At 41.3% G+C, this 19,324-nt stretch overlaps 1 protein-coding gene across 1 annotated transcript in view; it reads left to right on the top strand.

Moving 5' to 3' along the window:
• KCNB2 (potassium voltage-gated channel subfamily B member 2) overlaps positions 1–19,324 on the top strand; it is a 299,120-nt gene that overhangs the window by 51,632 nt on the left and 228,164 nt on the right. The gene's annotated exons all lie outside the window — the stretch shown is intronic.

The following is a 19,324-nucleotide window of genomic DNA, read 5'->3' as shown; positions in this document are numbered from 1 at the left end:
GTCATCCATCTCCTTGTATATCTGTCTTTAGTAAGGCCCAATGCAACTGAATGTCTTGAAAAAGAAGGAAAAACTAAAGATGAACACACTGGAAATGTGCAGAAGGCGCTCACTTTCTGCTTAAATTAATTCAAAATGTCTTGCAGCATGTACAGAGAAGTGAATCTCTGCTGCAATCTGTGAAGCTGCCATGGTGATACAGCACTGTATCAGTGGTACCCACAAACCAAGCACTGGCCATGGTCTGACAGCTACTCAAAATATTTGCGGAGAGCTTGGTATGTTTCTAGTCGTTATTGCCTTATTGCCAAATGTACAGTGTAAAGACGGTACAGATTCCAAACGATCTAGCTATGAAAAAGTCTCTGATAGACCCATATGTCAACACAGTGAAGCACTGAAAGGTTTAAGAAAATCCATAAAAAGTCATTACATCTAGCAATGTTTTTTTTAATCTATTAAGTATCTGACCATCTGTAAATGTCTAGCTAGTGCTAAATCATGACTCACTCAGAGCTACAATGTATAATAAAAACTCAAATGCTGCGGCTTAGCACTACTGCATATCTTAGCCCATCAGTGACGTCTGATAACTATGTTCACACGTCTGTCTAAGTTAATAGTATTACAAGACTGGGGAGTGGTTAAGCAGCAGACTGGTAGTTCCAGTAAATACACATACGGTGCACTTGGTTACTAGTCTGTTTTTTCCCTCCTTGTGCTTTGTAGGAGTCATATTTTGAGTTAATTACAAAATGAGCTAAATGCTGGGAACTGAATTTCTGGAGCTGTTACAGTTATGCAGTGCAGTCCGCATCTATTCGCTGTGTATGCAGAGTGTATGGGTTTAAACTCCCACACCATTCCTGGGATAATGACATAAACTCAAAGCATAAATGTGGATGATCTAATTTTAGTCAGGCAGCCGTAAATTCTCCTGCATAAATGCAGCATGTTATCTTTCTGTGAAAAGAACACAAAACAACTGAACATACTGCTCATGTTAACCTCTCTGCTAACCTAGGAACACACAACAACAAGCACTGCTGAAAGAAGCTCACGTTTTCTTTAGCCTCAGCGTGTCCTTTCCCAGCATTAACTGATGGATACAGATTATTTGCCCAGGGTACAGCTGGACAAGTTAAGTTGTGTCAAGTTAAAGTCTGGAAGAAAACTTGGTTTTAAGACCTCATATGTTTAACATTGGGTACGCACGCTGAGATGGTGACAGGGGTAGTGGCAAAGGGTTGACATGATTCTTAATTGACTCCCTTAATAATTTTTGACTCCTAATCCTTTCTGTAAACTGACACATATACATATAGTCTCCACCCCACTGAAAAAATAATTGATATCTAAAATAAAACAAACACAATTGGAGTCGCCAGACTAAATTTGATCCTTGACATAAACACACAACTGTCAGCTAAAGTCAATACGAGCTGTGTGCTCTTACACCAAGGCTGAAATTAATTCACCATCTATAGCAGTACAGTGACATGCAATTACTGTGCTGTACTTCTGTTTATTAGCCTGTAATAAACAGGTAAACGTTTAATGAGGTGTAATATATAATATCACTGCGGTCCAAGATGTCCTAATGTGGGAGCCTTAACATTTTTTAAAACTATGAGCTACATTCTGCCACTCATGCAGAGAGCTATGTTACTGCACAGATAGTTCCATTGAAATCAATGGGCTGCTCACAGAGTACTCAGTGTGAACAAGGGTGTCAACATCTGGCCCTTTGTGAAAACAGGAAATGGATATCTAAAGATGTTTGAAAAGGATCATGTAATTTAGTTAAAAGCTGTTTTTTCCCTTAGCCCAACAGAAGAATTACGTTTCATTTCGGGGGAGTGGTGGGGGGCAGCAGGGAAAGGTGAATTTCTGGCAGATAAGGTGATTTCCTTGCAGAATTAAGCTGAGCAGAGGACTCAGAAGACATGAACACTATAAGTGGCTGTAATCTACTTTGATGGGTTTAGAAAGTCAACAGCCAAAAATAATACAAGAGGTCATTAAACAGCAGCGTACAAGGTTTGGTGTCATCAAAATGTCTGATGCCATGTGCTGGATGTCCTGAAGTATTCACTGTACCTAGGTCACGAAACCTGAGGCGGAATATTGACAGAGGAGCAAAGCTTGTAAGATCAGTCTGGAAAGGCTTAGGCACACTGGGAGATTATGTTTGTCAGCTGAAGGAGCAATGTCAAAGCCCACACAGACAGAACTAGCTGCTTTGAATCAATGCAGTGATTTCACAGAGCCTTGGAACACAAAGTTCACTATTGACTTTGTCACTTTTCATTCTGAAAGAAATCTTTATGGTAAAATGGTAGATTTAGAAGTCACATCCCACATATAGGATATTAACATTAACAAAGTATCACAGAGCTGTCAAATCCTGATCATCATCTGCAGGTGAGTAGTCCCAATTCTACCAGTGGACGATTCACCTCAGTATGGGGAGCTTGATTTGGCACCATATTTGTAAATCAGCTATAAAGATTTATTCATGGATTGTATTTAATGTGCATTTTAGGGCTGGTAAGGGATCTAAAGCATAACTGTACATTCTCATTATATTTTATGTAACTATCCAGTTTGAGATTCAAACCCACAAGTTCTTTAGCGCTGTGTGTAATCAAGGTGAACTCCGACTTTCACTGCGTTGCGCCATTTCCTAGCTACATAACAAAATTCATCATGGCTTATCGTTACTCATGCAATTTAGATCGAGACTACCAAGGAAATCAATCTGATGCATGAACCTGGCTAAGCCAGGCAGCATCTTGGGAGTTAAGTCTGATTTAAGGAGACACTCAAAGCTGGTAAGCTCAACATAAAAAGTATTTTCAGTCTAATATCTGTTTTTATGCACTGTCTGTTTTTTGTGCAAAATATATTGTTCCTAGAAAAAAACGGTGCCACATCTGCACAGCATTTTCATATCATAACAAAACAGAACACAGGAGATAAAAGGACGATCTGAGGTTAAGGCACTGGACCAAGATTTAGAACATGGGGTTTCTGTTCCTGGCTCTGCCGCAGACTTTCTGTGTGACCTTGGTCAATTCACCTGGGGCCTGTGCCAAAGAAGTCAGGGCAAAAGCTCCCATTGACTTCAGTGGGCTTTGGATCTGTCACTTAATCCCTATGTGCTTTAATCCCCCATCTGCAAAATTGAAATAGTAATACTTCTGCTTGGTGTGATTGCCCATGAGTATTCCACTCTTGGTGTTCACACCCCACGCACAGTCATTGGAAATTTTTCCCTTTGTGGTATCTGTCAGGATGGCTCAAGCACCCTCTGCTGCCGCGTGCCACTGCCCACCAGCATAAAGGGCCCAGCCATCCCCAAGCTCTCTCAGTTCCTTCTTGCCACACATGACAGTCATTGGAATCACTTGGCTTGCTCTCATAGTGTTAGTACTTAGTTAATACTGTAGATAATGTAAGTTTACTTTTTTGCCCCAGTTGGGGTTTTTTCCATTACTCAGCAGTATCAAGTGATGCCTCGGTCAGCAGGCTTCCAGCCCTGTGTCCCTTGTGCGAGGCCAGTGCCCATGAACGACCCACAATCAAGCTGCTTGACGTTTTTTGGGGGTGGAAACTCATATGTGGGATCATTGCCAGATCTGCAAAGATTTTAAGCCTCGGACAAGGAAAGATGGAGAGTCCAGGCTAAAGTTTTTGCTCATTGAGGTGGCTCTAAGATCTCCATCAGAACCCGGTTGGTCAAACTCGGCACCAAAGGTATGTCTACACAGCAAAGAAAACCCTGCAGTGGGCTCCGTGCTAGCCAACTCAGGCTGGCAGGACTCAGGCTATAGGGCTGTTTCATTGCTGTGTAGACTTCCGGTCTCGGGCTGGAGCCACAGCTCTGGGATCCTCCCACCCTGCAGGGTCCTCGTTAGTTCATGAGGGGAAATCTGTAGCAAGATCTTCACTGCAAGCTGCGCTGGATGCAGTGGACTTGGTGGTCCACGGCTTCTGCAGTGGCCATGTGCAAGAGCTCTTGATTGCAAACCTTGAGGTTTCTACAAGAGGTCTAACAGACTTTACAGGAACTGCCCTTTGAAGGGTCTTTGCTGTTTTCAGAGCAAACTGACTCTAAGCTCCATGACTCGAAGGGCTCTCAGGCAACTCTAAAGTCTTTGGGGTAGTACACTCCAACCCTGTCCAGAAAGCACTTCTGCCCACAGCAGATCCACTATTACTCTGCCTCTGCTCCTCAGCAGGACCTGCAAAGAAAGAAGAGTAGGGGTTATAGACATAGACCTGTTCCTCTTCCTTCTGCCTCTACAACAATACCTGCTCCATCTAGACGCCCAGGTGCTAAACAGGTGTTTTGATGGGATGTTAGAGGATGCCATGCCAGTTTCCAGGATGCCAGATTTCATTTTCCACAGATTTGCAAACCACCTTTCCCCCTTCTTCAGGGCTTAATCCCGGATTACCTCAGACCAATGAGTAGTAAGCACTGTGGAAGTAAACAGTGTAAACCTCCAATTTATATCTACCCTTCCTCCCACCTCTCTCCCCGTCCCTCTCAGGGACCACTCTCCTGAGGAGCTACTAATCCAGGAGGTTCAGTCTCTCCTTCAGGTAAGAGCCCTCGAGAAAGTTGTGCAGTGGCACAAATGGAAGAGAATCTATTCGCAATACTTCCTAATCCTGAAAGCAAAGGGGGGGGGGGGTTTAGACCAATTTTAGACCTGTGCCAGCTCAACAAATATCTCAAAAAGATAAATTTTTGCATGATCATCCTGGCTTCCACTATTTCCTTCCTGGAGACTGGTATGCTGCCCTTGATTTAAGAGACACCTACTTTCATGTGGCAATTTATAAAGGTCACAGGAAGTTTCTCATGGTCATAGTGAAGCACTTTCATTACCAGTTCAGCATGCTGCCTTTTGGCCCGTCAGCAGCTCCTCAGGTTTCACAAAATGTATGTCTGTGGTAGCAGTGTTCCTGAGGTGTCTAGGAATACAAGTCTACCCTTACCTGGATGATTGGCTGGTCAAAGGCTGGTCCACAGCTCAGGTTATCTCCAGTGTTCAACTCATTCAGTCAGCCTTCAAAGCTCGAAGTCTACTGATCAACTTAGACAAGTCTACTCTTTGTCCAGTGCAGAGGATAGAGTTTTTAGGAGCAGTGCTGGACTCTACTCAGGCCAGAGCTTTTCTTCAAGATACAATATTCCAAACAATTTGATCTCTTGTGGTAGATCGCAAGGTTCACCCAATCACAACAGCCCGAAACTGTATGAGGCTCCTGGTGTATGTGGCTTTATGCCATATGTAGTCCAAATGTCAGGTTACACCTCAAGATTCTTCAAAGTTGACTGGCCTCCATGTATTCACCAAGTCATCACCATCTGAACACTGTTCTCTATGTGTCCTCACAGGTACTGAGTTTGCTAGACTGGTGGACAGACCCACTCAATGTTTGTGCGAGCACTCCCTTTGCCCACCTTAGCATTCACTGACATTGATGACGGATGAGTCTGCCCTTGGCCCCCTCTGAACTCCATGTTTTTGGTCCTGAAGGGATCTTTCTCTTCATATCAATGTTAGAGAGCTAAGGGCTGGCCATCTTGCCTGTCAGGCCTTTCTACAGCATGTCAAGGGGAAAAGCCTGTTTGTTCTCACAGACAACAGATGTTTTACCTCAAAAGGCAGGGGGGAAATCTCACCCTTCCCTGCTTTGTCAGGAAGCAATTCACCTGTGGAACTTTTGCATTGCCAATTCAATCAATCTCAAAGTCTCTTACCTTCCAGGAGCGCAGAAAGAGCTGTGTGTATATGAACTCTGATCCCTCCTCCTTTGGTATGACATGTGACTCATCAAGAGTAGAATGCACATGTGGACTCACTCGAAGATGAAAAAACAGTTACTTACCTTTCATAACTATTGTTCGGCAAAATGTGTTGCATTTGTCCATTCCACGACCCACCCTCCTGCCTGTCTGCATTGGAGTTGTCCAGCAAGAAGGAACTGAGGGAGCTCAGGGTGATTGGGCCCATTATACTGGCACACAATGGAACGTGGTGGCAAAGGATGCTTGAGCTGCCCCAACAGGTACCACTGGGGAAAAATTTCCAACAACTGTGCATGGGACTCATACATTCCAAGAGTGGAAAGGACATGTGCAACACATCAGGAAGAACAACTGTGAGGAAAGGTTAGTAACTGTTTTTTCCCACCTTTATCATAGAATCACAGAAGATTAGGATTGGAAGAGACCTCAGGAGGTCATCTAGTCCAACCCCCTGCTCAAAGCAGGACCAACACCAACTAAATCATCCCAGCCAGGGCTTTGTCAAGCTGGGCCTTAAAAATCTCTAAGGATGGAGTTTCCACCACCTCTGTAGGTAACCCATTACAGTGCTTTACCACCCTCCTCGTGAAATAGTGTTCACAATATCCAACCTAGACCTCCCCCACTGCAATTTGAGACCATTGCTCCTTGTTCTGTCATCTGCCACCACTGAGAACAGCTTAGCTCCATTCTCATTTGGAATCCCTCTTCAGGTAGTTGAAGGCTGCTATCAAATCCCCTCTCACTCTTCGCCTCTGCAGACTAAATAAGTCCAATTCCCTCAGCCTCTCCTCATAAATCATGTGCCCCAGCCCCCTGGTCATTTTTGTTGCCCACTGCTGGACTCTCTCCAGTTTGTCCACATCCTTTCTGTATTGCGGACCCCAAAACTGGATGCAATACTCCAGATGTGGCCTCACCAGTACTGAATAGAGGGGAATAATCACTTCCCTCGATCTGCTGGCAATGCTCCTACCAATGCAGCCCAATATGCCATTAGCCTTTTTGGCAACAAGGGCACACTGCTGACTCATATCCAGCTTCTCGTCCACTGTAATCCCCAGGTCCTTTTCTGCAGAACTGCCACTTAGCCAGTCGGTCCCCAGCTGTAGCAATGCATGGGATTCTTCAGTCCTAAGTCAGGACTCTGCACTTGTCCTTGTTGAACCTCACCAGATTTCTTTTGGCCCAATCCTCCAATTTTTCTGTGTAATTCTGGATCCTATCCCTACCCTCCAGCATATCTACCTCTCCCCCCAGTTTAGTGTCATCCACGAACTTGCTGAGGGTGCAATCCATCCCATCATCCAGATCATTAATGAAGATGTTGATCAAAACTGGCCCTAGGACCAACCCCTGTTGAGCCCGATGAGCTAGCCAGCTTTCTATCCACCTTCTAGTCCATTCATCCAATCCATACCTTTTTAACTTGCAGTCAACAATTCTCTGGGAGACCATATCAAAGGCTTTTCTAAAGTCAAGATGTATCACATCACCACTTTCCCCATATCCATATAGCCAGTTATATCATCATAGAAGGCAATCAGGTTGGTCAAGCATGACTTGCCCTTGGTGAATCCATGTTGACTGTTCCTGATCACCTTCCTCTCCTCCAAGTGCTTCAAAATGGATTCTTTGAGGAACTTCTCCATGATTTTTCCAGGGACTGACGTGAGGCTGATCGGTCTGTAGTTCCTTGGATTCTCCTTCTTCCCTTTTTTAAAGATGGGCACTATATTTGCCTTTTTCCAATCATCCAGGACTTCCCCCAATCGCCATGAGTTTCCAAAGATAATGACCAATGGCTCTGCAATCACATCAGCCAGCTCCCTCAGCACCCTCGGATGCATTAGATCCGGCCCCATAGACTTGTGCATATCCAGCTTGTCTAAATAGTCCTTAACCTATTCTTTCACCATTGAGGGCTACTCACATCCTCCCCATACTGTGCTGCCCAGTGCAACAGTCTGGGAGCTGACCTTGTCTGTGAAGGCTGAGGCAAAAAAAGCATTAAGTACTTCAGCTTTTTCCACATCATCAGTCACTAGGTTGCCTACCCTATTCAGTAAGGGTCCCATACTTTCCCTGACCTTCTTCTTGTTGCTAACATACCTGTAGAAACCCTTCTTGTTTCCCTTCACATCCCTATCCTTTGTGGGCTGTTATAAGGATATATATTTTAGTGTTTGTGAGATTCTCGGTAACTAGGGCGATAGAGGCCATGTAAGTAGATGCCAGGTTGATATACCGTGTTTATGGTAAAGTCACAGGGTTTAGTGATTTTTGATTAAAAATGCCCAGATAAAAGGGAGTGCTGACCACTGCCAGCAGCAGGTTCCGCCTCATCACTGCCACCATCATTTGTTGGTGACAGAAAAAGTCACCAACAAATGGGAAAATCACACTATCTGTGACCTTTTTTCCCTGCGCTGTAACCACGTTACAAGGAGAAGGAACAGGCTGCTCATTTTTCCTTTTGTTCTTAGTCAGTGTCACTTACTGGTTCTGATGAAGTCAATGGGACTACTAGCCTGATTTAGGACAACTGTGTCCACTATGCTAGTCACTATCATATTTGAACACTTGAAGGACTGGACTATAAAAGTCAGGCCCATACTACTTGACAAGACAGTGTCTCTTTAAACATTTCTTTTCTTTTGAGTTGAGCAACATGATAGCACCACTCACTTCCTGGCTCAGCATCAGTGACTCAGGGCCGTGTCTTCCCCTTCTGCGCAGAAAGGGAGAACAGATGCACATAGCCGCATGGCCTTTGTCAAGCCGCCACTCCACTGCATCCTTTCATCCAGCAGGTAGGTCTGGCAATCGTTTTTCCAAAGCCTGCATTTCTGTGGGAACAATGGGGACATTTCCCTAGGGACTCAGCTTATGATTCCCTCAGGCCTCAAGCAACACAGCAATCTTGCCTGCCATACTGACAGTGTTCGACTTTCTATTAGCTGTACACCAATACCCCAGTCTTCGACTGTAGAATCTCTTGCCAGCAGTAAGTTGTAATGTATATTGCATTGTAAGCGTCTGAGAAAGTATCGCATTGCATAAAACAGCCATTCACCTGTTCCTCCCTCCTCTGACTATATCCTCCTAGCCATGTGGAGATCATTTTCTCTGTAGTGGGCACAGAGAGGCTGCAGGTGGTTATGTGGTGGGGGTGAGGTTTCATCCTCCTTTCTCCTGCATGGGGTCTCTTTACTCTCTCGCATGCTATTCTATGAATACCCCCAACAGTGTAATGCAAGTACAACTGAATGTTTTCAGAGATCTGTTAGACTGGATTGTACAATTCCTTTCCTTGAATGTGATGTGACCCAATGTATTGTTAAATAGCTTTCTGTAACATACAGAATTAGAAGGTCTTTTTTCAGCACTTATTTAAACAAAAGGCTTTGTGATTTCAGTTTAAAATAAATGGGTTTGAAATATAATGAATTGTTTTTAGACATGTTATGGGGGAACATGTGATTAAAGGCTTGTGCAGAAATCTTTTAACTCAAAGAATTCTTATGCAAATATTTTTAAAGGCTTCTCTGAAACATGAAAGGAAATTCAGTGCTGTTTGAAAAAGCAGAATTGAGAGCTCTGTATAGAGATATTGCATCCCGTAGTGTTGCCAATTTTCACATATGCTTCTGTTAACAGACTTACATCCCAACAACCTGCACTGCTCCTACTGTTTTAGCATTGAGCAGAGATAATTTTAGGTAGCATGATGGTTTTATGATGTGAACAGATATAAGGATAAAGTTGAGACTGACAGACTTACTTGTGATCTAATCTGAACTGGAACTCAGATCTCCATAGCTGAAAGACTAATGCTGACCTCAGACCTGCCTAGATATTGTAACCTATAGGACTTGTTTCTTCACTCTATCGGAGCTGTGATAACATGGAAGAGATAGTGAAGCAGAGAAACTATATACGTTTCATCCATTTAAAACTCAACAGATGAGGTGTTTTTCTTCTTTACCCAGATGTAGTTCAAGAAATATCCATCCAAAATACATCCAAAAAATTTTCAAACACACAGAATAAAAGAGAAAAAGGAAATAAGAGGAAACAAACATGAAATTACTGTGAGACCAACAGCAAATATAATGACCTTCGAAGGAATCCAACAAAGAGGATCACTAGGAGATTGAATGAAAGAGGGGAAGGAAGGAAGGATTGGCTAAACCGATAGGTTTTCAATTAAATTTTAGATACTGAATGAAGTTCCATAAAATTCATTCCTTCTATAGCTTCACCTGGGCACAACAAGATCTGTGATTACCCCCTCTTCGGCTACTTCTCCATGTTTAAAAGCTGTGATCATGTGAACTGTCCATGAAGTTGATGGGAGTGTTGCCTGAGTAAGGACTGCAGGTTGAGTCCTATGAAAGGCAAAGCATTTGACACATTATTATAAACGGATCTGTCTGTCTCTTTGCATCCTGTAAATTCACAGAGTCCCCCTTGCAACTCTGTTGACTATGATGGGGTGGATTCAAACTGAAATCTAAGCCCCAGTTATCCTATTTAGTGGAGAGAGAAAGGCTGAGATCCTGAGTTGCAGTACAACCGCTTTATGACTCTGGTGGATTTTGGCACTGGAATTGGAGTAGATGGCCACAGGAATATCACTGCAGTGTAGGGAGATCGCCTATTGGCATAGAAACTCGTTTCCCCCCACGTCTGCTGTCAGCTGATGGGGCATGGCCAGAGAACAGGGACATGGTTAGAACTTCCCCCATTCTCTTGCTCTCATATCACCCTGTTGGGAACACTGTCAAGCAATGTGACTCAAGGCAGTCCTCAAGCTTCTTTACACTACACCAGTGGACTGGTCCAGAAAACAGCTGGCCCATGATCAAGGGAGCACATTTTTTCAACTTCGTCCTAAGCTGCACTTTGATCTCTTGAGCCATAGCTGAGGGTGCTGGCCAGAGTTTGTAACTGTTTTCTAATGCAAGCTCAGTGAAGGGGAGGGTGTAAGAAAAGGCAAAATTATTTGATAAGTTTAGGATTGGTGTGACTTCTTGCCACACGCGGTGTACATTTTCAATAGGGCTGAGGCCCTGCTTCCTTCAGGTGCAAATTACCTCTTGAAAAATTTGTGCCCACATTTTTGCAGAATGAACTGCAGTTGAAAAATCAGACAGGGTGTGCCTCTGACTCTGGGATCTGAGCCCACCACCAGCAAGTTAGAGACTCAAGTACCCACATTTGTGATCACCACTGTTCACATTTTTCCGTTAGAAATAGTGCCCGCAAAGAAAATGCTGTCCTTTTAAAAATTAAGCTCGTCTCTTAGGCCACTCTGCTACTAGTACTGCACATTTTACGTGTGTTAGCTTTTGTTTACTAGCTGTAAATGACAGATTAGCATTTACATGCTTTTGTCACAGGTTTATCTGTTTTGTGATGCCATACCAAACAAGGTGTTATGTCTCTCTCAAAATAACATGCAATGTTGTACACAGTGATTTTCTGCCATTCCCCCTGTTCTAAAGGAATGGATTAATAGAACATTTCACGGTATGTACTGCAGCCTACAGTTCTTCTGAAATCTGTCATTCACAGGAAATTATGTCTAGCAACACTCTGAAAGCAATTACATTCCCAGTGGAGTCAGGGATACAGTTGCTGATTAGTGGGACTATGTCACTGTCGTTTTTCCTTTCTTTCCGTCCCCTCCCTCCCCCCTTTCTCCTATCTGTTCTACGTCTTCTTGTTTCTTGATGAGTCATCGTTCTCTTTCTTGTTTTTCAACACATCTGCTCTCTCTGCTCTTTCTCCTCCAACCCACTACTTGTCTTCTCTCCCATCCCACTCTCCTTGGTCTTCTTCCTCCTACATTTCTCACACCCCTTGTTTTCTTCTTCTGATACCACTCCCCTTATGATCTCCTCCGCTCCCACATTCTCTTCTTGTTGTATTCTCATCTTCCCTAATATCCCATCCGTTGTCTCTCTCTCTCTCACTCACACACACACACACTTGATGTTTCCTTTTTACTTCTCTCCACTTTTCTAATAAAAAAAATTCTATTTAGGGGACAGCCTTGTAAATTTAGGGAAGTCTCTTGGACACAGCTTTTCTGCAAACACAAATGACTCATGATCATTTCTATTTTAAAATAAAGAGAGTTATTGTTGAAACATGCAGCCATTATGCTGACAGCATCATACAATTTTAATACAGTTCCATTTTGGTTTTAATCAGTTCACAGCACTTCGGTTCTAAACTCCAGCAGAAGTTAGAGAGATGTAGATTTTAAACTATTCACAACAGAAATGTGGTGAACTCTGCAGTTTCACTTCACAGGGATCTCTGCAAACATTTCCTTTGGATGCAAACATTTTGATCCATCTGACTTCACTCGCCTCCAAGTTATCCTTTGGGTTTTGGTTTTGAAGGAACCTAAAATCTCAAATTGACAGCTCAGTTGAAACCTCTAACTTCCACTTGACATTGCACCATCACAGGGAATACCATGAATTTCTCCTGATTTAGAGATGCTAAATCATCTTTGAAAAGTGCTTTCAGAGATATGGATGAAAATAACTTTATAAAAGTGTATTTTTATTCGTATTATTTCCTTAAGATACAAAAGTACAGATTTTGGGAAAGGGAGATTAGAGGTTCATAAGCAGTTACACACCCACATTTACATGTGCAGTTGCACACATTCATTTGCATGTGCTTCTGCAACCTTTTATTTCTTAGTATTCAATCTCAGAACATGAATCGCCCTTGATTCACTTGAAAATTGGCTTTGATTTGCTGAAGTGCTTTTTAAGCCTTAACAAACCTTTCCCCAAATCATGTCTGAGTTTTGAGTTTATAAATAGAATCCTAAACCAGACAAGTTTATGGCTCTGCCCGTCTGTTTGTCTATCATGCCCTCATCACTATCATCTGAGTGAACATTTTGCACTTCTCTAGTGTACAGTAAGTCAATTCATATTGACTTTCGCCCAGGTTCACATTTATCTGATGCAGAGCTATTCATTTCTGCAGAATAACTGCAAAACTAAATGCCATATACAGTAAGGGAGCATGCAGAATGCTATATAAAAGAATAATGAAAATACCAACCCAGTTGTGGCACAACACATTATGCAATCTGTCTTGACAGTATAAAAGTATTGTAGACAATTACATCTTTCCTCTAAAAGAACTATGAAAAAAAACCCATCACACTGTACTCTGTCTGTCTCCCCACCACATCACAGGGCAGTAGAAGGTTTCCATGGATATCTGCCATTATTTCCAGGAGGACTCTTTCAAGATTCTGACAGTGGAGTTAGAGCAGTCAACAAACATAGACTATCTGTGTGAGAAAGTACACCACTCCCATCCTACCTCTTAATACAGACCTATCAGGAACAACAAAGGACAAGAGTGGATGTTTTTCTAAAAGATATGCTCTAGTTCAAACATGAATTAATTCAGGAAAGTGCTATGGCCTACATTATCCGGAAGGTCAGACTGGATGATCACATTGGTCCTTTCTGGCATTATAATCTGTGACTCTATGAACAGCCCAACAATCCAAGAGGCAATATTTCCAGGAATGATGCTGTGGGTGCAAGACCTAAGCAGTCAAACAGGAAGTGCATGAAAGAGTAGGTTTTCAAATTTAAGCAGGCAAATTGAAAGGCTGACATGAGCTTCTTTGAAAATGTGACTCTCAGTGTCAAAAAAGCAGGTTGTTTAGTGCTGGGCTCAGGGAACTGGTAGTCAAGATTCTGAGGTACATTTCCTGACTCTGTCACTGACTCCCTGTTTGACTTGGGGAAATTATTTAACCTCTCCGACTCAGTTTCCCATCTGTAAGAGCTCTCTTTACAATAGCCCTCTTTCTCTATGGGCCCCTCCCCAGTCACCCAGTGCCTCAGCCATTTACCTCTGATGCCACAGTCCCCACCATTCACTAATGAATTGTTCACAGCAGCAGAAGAGGGGAGAGGTAGGACAACATAGGTGGCACCTGTGATTTTATTTGTGCATGACAGCTAGTAGATATAGCAATTCCTCACTGTGGTGGCGTAAGAAAGGACAGTTGACTGGTGTTTATATCACTCCTTGAGAACCTCAGATAAAAGGAACTAAATAGGTGCAATGTATTGTTATATTGAGAGCTGGATTAATCATAGGGTTGGAAGGGACCTCAGGAGGTCATCTAGTTTAACTCCCTGCTCAAAGCAGGACCAATCCCCAATTTTTGCCCCAGATCCCTAAATGGCCCCCTCAAGGATTGAATTCATAACCCTGGGTTTAGCAGGCCAATGCTCAAACCACTGTGCTATCCCTCCCCTCTAAGGATTGTGCAACCCTTCCTCACATGGGTGAGCTCTTGCTCACAAGAGTTGTCCCACTGAAGTCAAAAGGGACTGTTTGTGTATGTGCTTACTAGTGTGAGGAGTAAACAATCTAACAGTGCTTTTCATAGTGCTCTAGCCACCTCAAGGGCAAAAAATCACAAAGGTTACCCCATGCTTGCCAAGTTGTTGCTGAGGCAGCTAACTACCCATTCTGTCCCTGGTCCTCCATGTGTATGACACTCCCAAATCAGTTCGGTTCTTTTTTATCAGTGAGCTTGTCAGATTTCCAGTCTAGTTTATTTAATCACAGAGAACCCAGCTGTCTCCGCTGGTTCGCAGAAGGATTTTTTTCTCTGTTTAGAAATGTTCTAATCTGTTTAAGTCCCGAGTTATAATAAAGATTATGTAAAAATGTTCTCTGAACATGACAGCCAGTGAGCCGTGACCATGTGTGACTTCCAGAAGCAATGTCCCTTGCCTCCTTGAGAAGCAAGTTGCTGCCTTATTTTTAAGCAAGATTGGTAACCAGATACATTGCTGTCTCTTTTATAGGTTAAAAAAAACAAAAAACCTTGATATGACAAGTGGCAATCCAAAGTAATGAGATTTGAAGATAATGCAAATTAGAAGCTTTAGAAAGAAAACATTTGCTGTGGAGAAATCATGTTTGAAGTCTGGGAATCTAACCAAAAATAGAAAAGAAATTAGCCTCAGTTAGAATTTATGTGTTTTTCTAGCTCTTCTGACCTCTTGTATGTGCTATACATAATGCATACTGTGTGTGTTAATATGTAATGCATTGTATAGGCTGCAAATGTCACGGCAGAGAGAGAATGGCTCTCAGGAATACAGCCTCTACCAGAGATTAGAAAATCCTTTGGGAAATGTCCAATGCTTTCTTACGTGACAGAAATTCAATGTAAAATTTGCTCCTATTTTTAGAAACTTCATTACACTCTTTTTATTTAAGAACATAAGAATAGCCATACTGGGTCAAACCAGTGGTCCATCTGGCACAGTATCCTGTCTTTCGACAGTGGCAATGCCAGGTGATTCAGAAGGCATGAAAAGAACAGGCAATCATCGAGTGATCCATCCCCTGTTGTCCACTCTCACTTTCTGGCAAAAAGAGGCTAGGGACACTCAAAGCATGGTGTTCCATCCCTGACTACCCTGGTTAATAGCCATTGATCCTCCAGGAACTTATCTAGTTCTTTTTTGAATCCTGTTAGAGTTTTGACCGTCATAACATACCCCGGTAATGAGTTATACAGATTGACTGTGTGTTGTGTGAAATACTTCCTTTTCTTTGTAAACCTGCTGCCTATTAATTTCATTGGCTGACCCCTAGTTCTTGTGTTATGTGAAGAAGTAAATAACACTTCCTTATTCACTTTATCCACACCAGTCATGATTTTATAGACCTCTATCATATCCTCCCTTAGTCATCTCTTTTCCAAGCTAAAAAATCCCAGTCTTTTTAAAATCTCCTCATACAGAAGCTGTTCCATAGCCCTAATAATTTTTGTTGCCCTTCTTTGTATCTTTTCCAATTCTAATATATCTTTTTTTGAGATAGGGCAACCAGTATTCAAGATGTGGGCATACCAGGGATTTATATAGAGGCATTATGATATTTTCTATCTTATTATCTATCCCCTTCCTAATGGTTCCTAACATGCTATTAGCTTTTTTGACTGTTGCTGCACATTGAGTAGATGTTTTTAGCATTTAAAGCATAGCAAACTGAAATATTTCAGTTTTAAAATCAAAATCAAATTGAAACTTGTTTCTGAAATTCTAAAATATTCTGATAAAGGATACACATTCACACTACTTTCAGACTGGAAAAGATTAAATCTGCAAGACAACTTCTGGCATGATATTTCTAGAAAGAAGTAGAAACACTAGGAATCTCATGAGATTTCCAGACCAATTTTGCATAATCATGGGGTTCTGATAATGCAAGTAAACTTTGAATATATATCTGAACTTTCTGAATTTCATCCATCACTTGCTAGTAATAGGTAATGGGACAAAGCTCCATCATCTGGGATCAGTGAGAAGACAAGGTCAGCAGTAATTTAATTTGCATCGTGACAGGTTTCAAAGTGGTAGCCGTGTTAGTGTGTATCAGCAAAAACAATGAGGAGTCCTTGTGGCACCTTAGAATCTAACAAATTTATTTGGGCATAAGCTTTTGTGCGCTAGAACCCACTTCATCAGATGCATGGAGTGGAAAATACAGTAGCAGGTATATTTATACACAGTACAGGAAAAGATGGGAGTTGTCTTACGAGGTGGGGGGGGTCAGTCTAACAGGACAATTCAATTAACAGTAGAATACCAAGGGCGGAAAAATCACTTTTGTAGTAGTAATGAGGGTGGCCCATTTCATACAGTTCACAAGAAGGTGTGAGTAATTTCCCCCTACTTATGCCCAAATAAATCTGTTAGTCTCTAAGGTGCCACAAGGACTCCTTCTTGTTTTTAATTTACATTGGAGGAGTTGAGCCATTATAAAACTAGAATCTAGGCTTGGAATGTTTAAATATAGTTAAATAAATGTTAATGAGTGTCAAAAAGATAACTTGTATGAAAAACTCATCAAAAGAGATTTCAGAATTCATAATCATAAAGTTATTTTTAGTTTAAAAACTTTATTTGAAAAATCTTGACCAGCTCTAATTATCCCCAGTTTTAAACATGAGGAAGTTGAGACTTGGATTATATGCTCTTTGGGGCAGGGACCATCTTTTTTGTTCTGTGTGTTTGTATTGCCTAACACAGTGAGGTCCTGGGCCATGACTAGGGTTTCTGGGAGCTATGATAATACAAATAGTAAAGAAGAAGAAGAAGAGGAAGAACAGTTAAGTGTCTTGTGCTAGGTCACACAGCTAGTCTGTGATGTAGCTAGGAACAGAGCCTAGATTGCTGGGATGGGCTTTAGCTAAAACCATCCTTCCCCTTCTTTGTTTTGAGAATTAGCATATGTGTCAGAAAATTATGAAAATATGAAAGATAAACATATTTGTTTCATGTCTGATATGTCTGAAGTATTTTGTCGTTTGAAAGTTCTTCTGTAAGAGAAGCCTAATCCGCTTTCAAAGCTACTTGGAATTCCACTGAAAATAAATAAATAACAAGCCATTTAAGTGTCACTTGTTTATTTCTTTATTCCACCAGGTTTTTATCTATCCAGCTTTTTGAATGCGGAACTCCCATCCACTGCATAAAAATTGATGTCAGGTTGTGGATGTCCCTTTAGTGTCTAGTTCAACAGTACTGTATTATGAGACCTGTAGGAAAAACTCAATATTTATTAGTTTTCCGTTGTTAACATCAAATTCTTAATATACTCCTGCTGTGGACATGAGCGATGGCAAGAAAAAAACTGGAACAATGTGGAACGAAACAGAAGAAAGACAAAACAAAACTAAAAAAGAAAAAATCTATCACTTTTCTCCGGTTTAGTGGCTTCTCATTCTATTAATCTAAAGAGTTAGGGCCTTATAAGATATTAAAAATTAGAAGTGGAAAAGAGCTAGATCACTGATTACATTGCCCCACAAATACAGAATATAGAGTCTGATCCAAAACCCATCTATAACGGAACTGCCATTCTCTTGGTAAGCAAAAGTTCTTGAAAGTTGTAAAAATAAATGTGTGTGCACACACAAATACACACACTTGTAAATGTATTTATTTATTGAGAAAATGGAAACCCATTTACATGGAGGAAGAATGAGCAAGTCACGTAACATATCTGTGCTTTAGTTTCCCACTGCCGTATCTCAGAGAGGTATCATGAAGATAAATTAATATTACTATGGTGCTCAAGCTCTACAGTGATAAGGTCCATATATAAACCTGGCTAGATTAATATATTTGCTTTACAAACTCATCTTATTTAATTCTTGGAATGAAGTGCTAAACATCAACGTTGAAAACAGTCTTTTTATTGGTTTCAGAGTAGCAGCCGTGTTAGTCTGTATGCGCAAAAAGAAAAGGAGGACTTGTGGCACCTTAGAGACTAACTAATTTATTTGAGCATAAGCTTTCGTGAGCTACAGCTCACTTCATCGGATGCATTCAGTGGATTTTGATTGTATACATTCATATAATGTGTTTCTATTCTGTATGTTGTAAACAAACAGCACAGATTAGATCTTCAGCAGGTATAAATCTGCATATCTCTATTACCTTCATTGAAGATATGCTGATTAACGCTACCTGAGCATCTCACCATAAATTGTCGACCGCTGCCTTTCCCACAACCTATGTGACTGGCAGACCTTATCAGAGAAATAGAAAGTTTATTTCCTGCCAAAAATCCAAGTCCAGAGTTCAGTGTTTCTCTTGCAATAATTGATGACATATAGGAATATGGAGAGAGGCTCTCTCTCTATATATATATATTATCTTTCATGTAAGTGATATCATGAGCTATTGTAAGAGAAGTGGAGCACCTAAACTGACATCTTTGTGGGTAACTAAAAAAAATTCTGATTTTTACATAGTTTGTTTTTCATTGTAAAGCATTGGACCTAACTTTTTAGCAAGATATACAGGCACATACCTGCCTCGCTGGGTATATTAATGTTTATTTCAAATGCAAATGACCAATTAGATGTATAATTGATCATTTATAAGTACAGCTACCATTGCTGTAAACAAAACTGCAGTAATTCTGTTAAAGCATATGTAAGTTTTTAAAAAAAATATAGGCCTTTAAGGCTACACATATATGTTAGTTAATAATTTTCAATCTGAAACATATTTAGTGGATTTTTTATATAAAGCATCTAATTTCACATTTAATTGATGTATGTTTGCAAACTAATGATGGTGACTTGCCTAAATTTTTGAGGATGTGTATTTTGTTGCACATTGCAAAATTTGAATAACTGTGCATGCAATGTGTGGTTCTCTGTTGTCTAATTTGCAGTCACATAGGTAATGTTTAAAGCTATGATTTAGTCATGGATATTTTTAGTAAAAGTCATGGACAGGTCACAGGCAGTGAACAAAAATTTATGGCCCGTGACCTGTCCATGACTTTTACTAAAAATACTCATGAGTAAATCTTACCTGTGGGGCCGCTGCTTGGTGGCGGGGCACGTGGCCAGCAGTGACTGCTGCTGAGCAGCGACTGCTTCAGCCACCCCCA

This window comes from Lepidochelys kempii, chromosome 2 (assembly GCF_965140285.1).
Source record: "Lepidochelys kempii isolate rLepKem1 chromosome 2, rLepKem1.hap1, whole genome shotgun sequence".
NCBI lineage: Eukaryota > Metazoa > Chordata > Testudines > Cheloniidae > Lepidochelys > Lepidochelys kempii.
The sequence above is the reverse complement of the archived record's forward strand: the minus strand, read 5'-3'. Positions and strand labels throughout refer to the sequence as shown.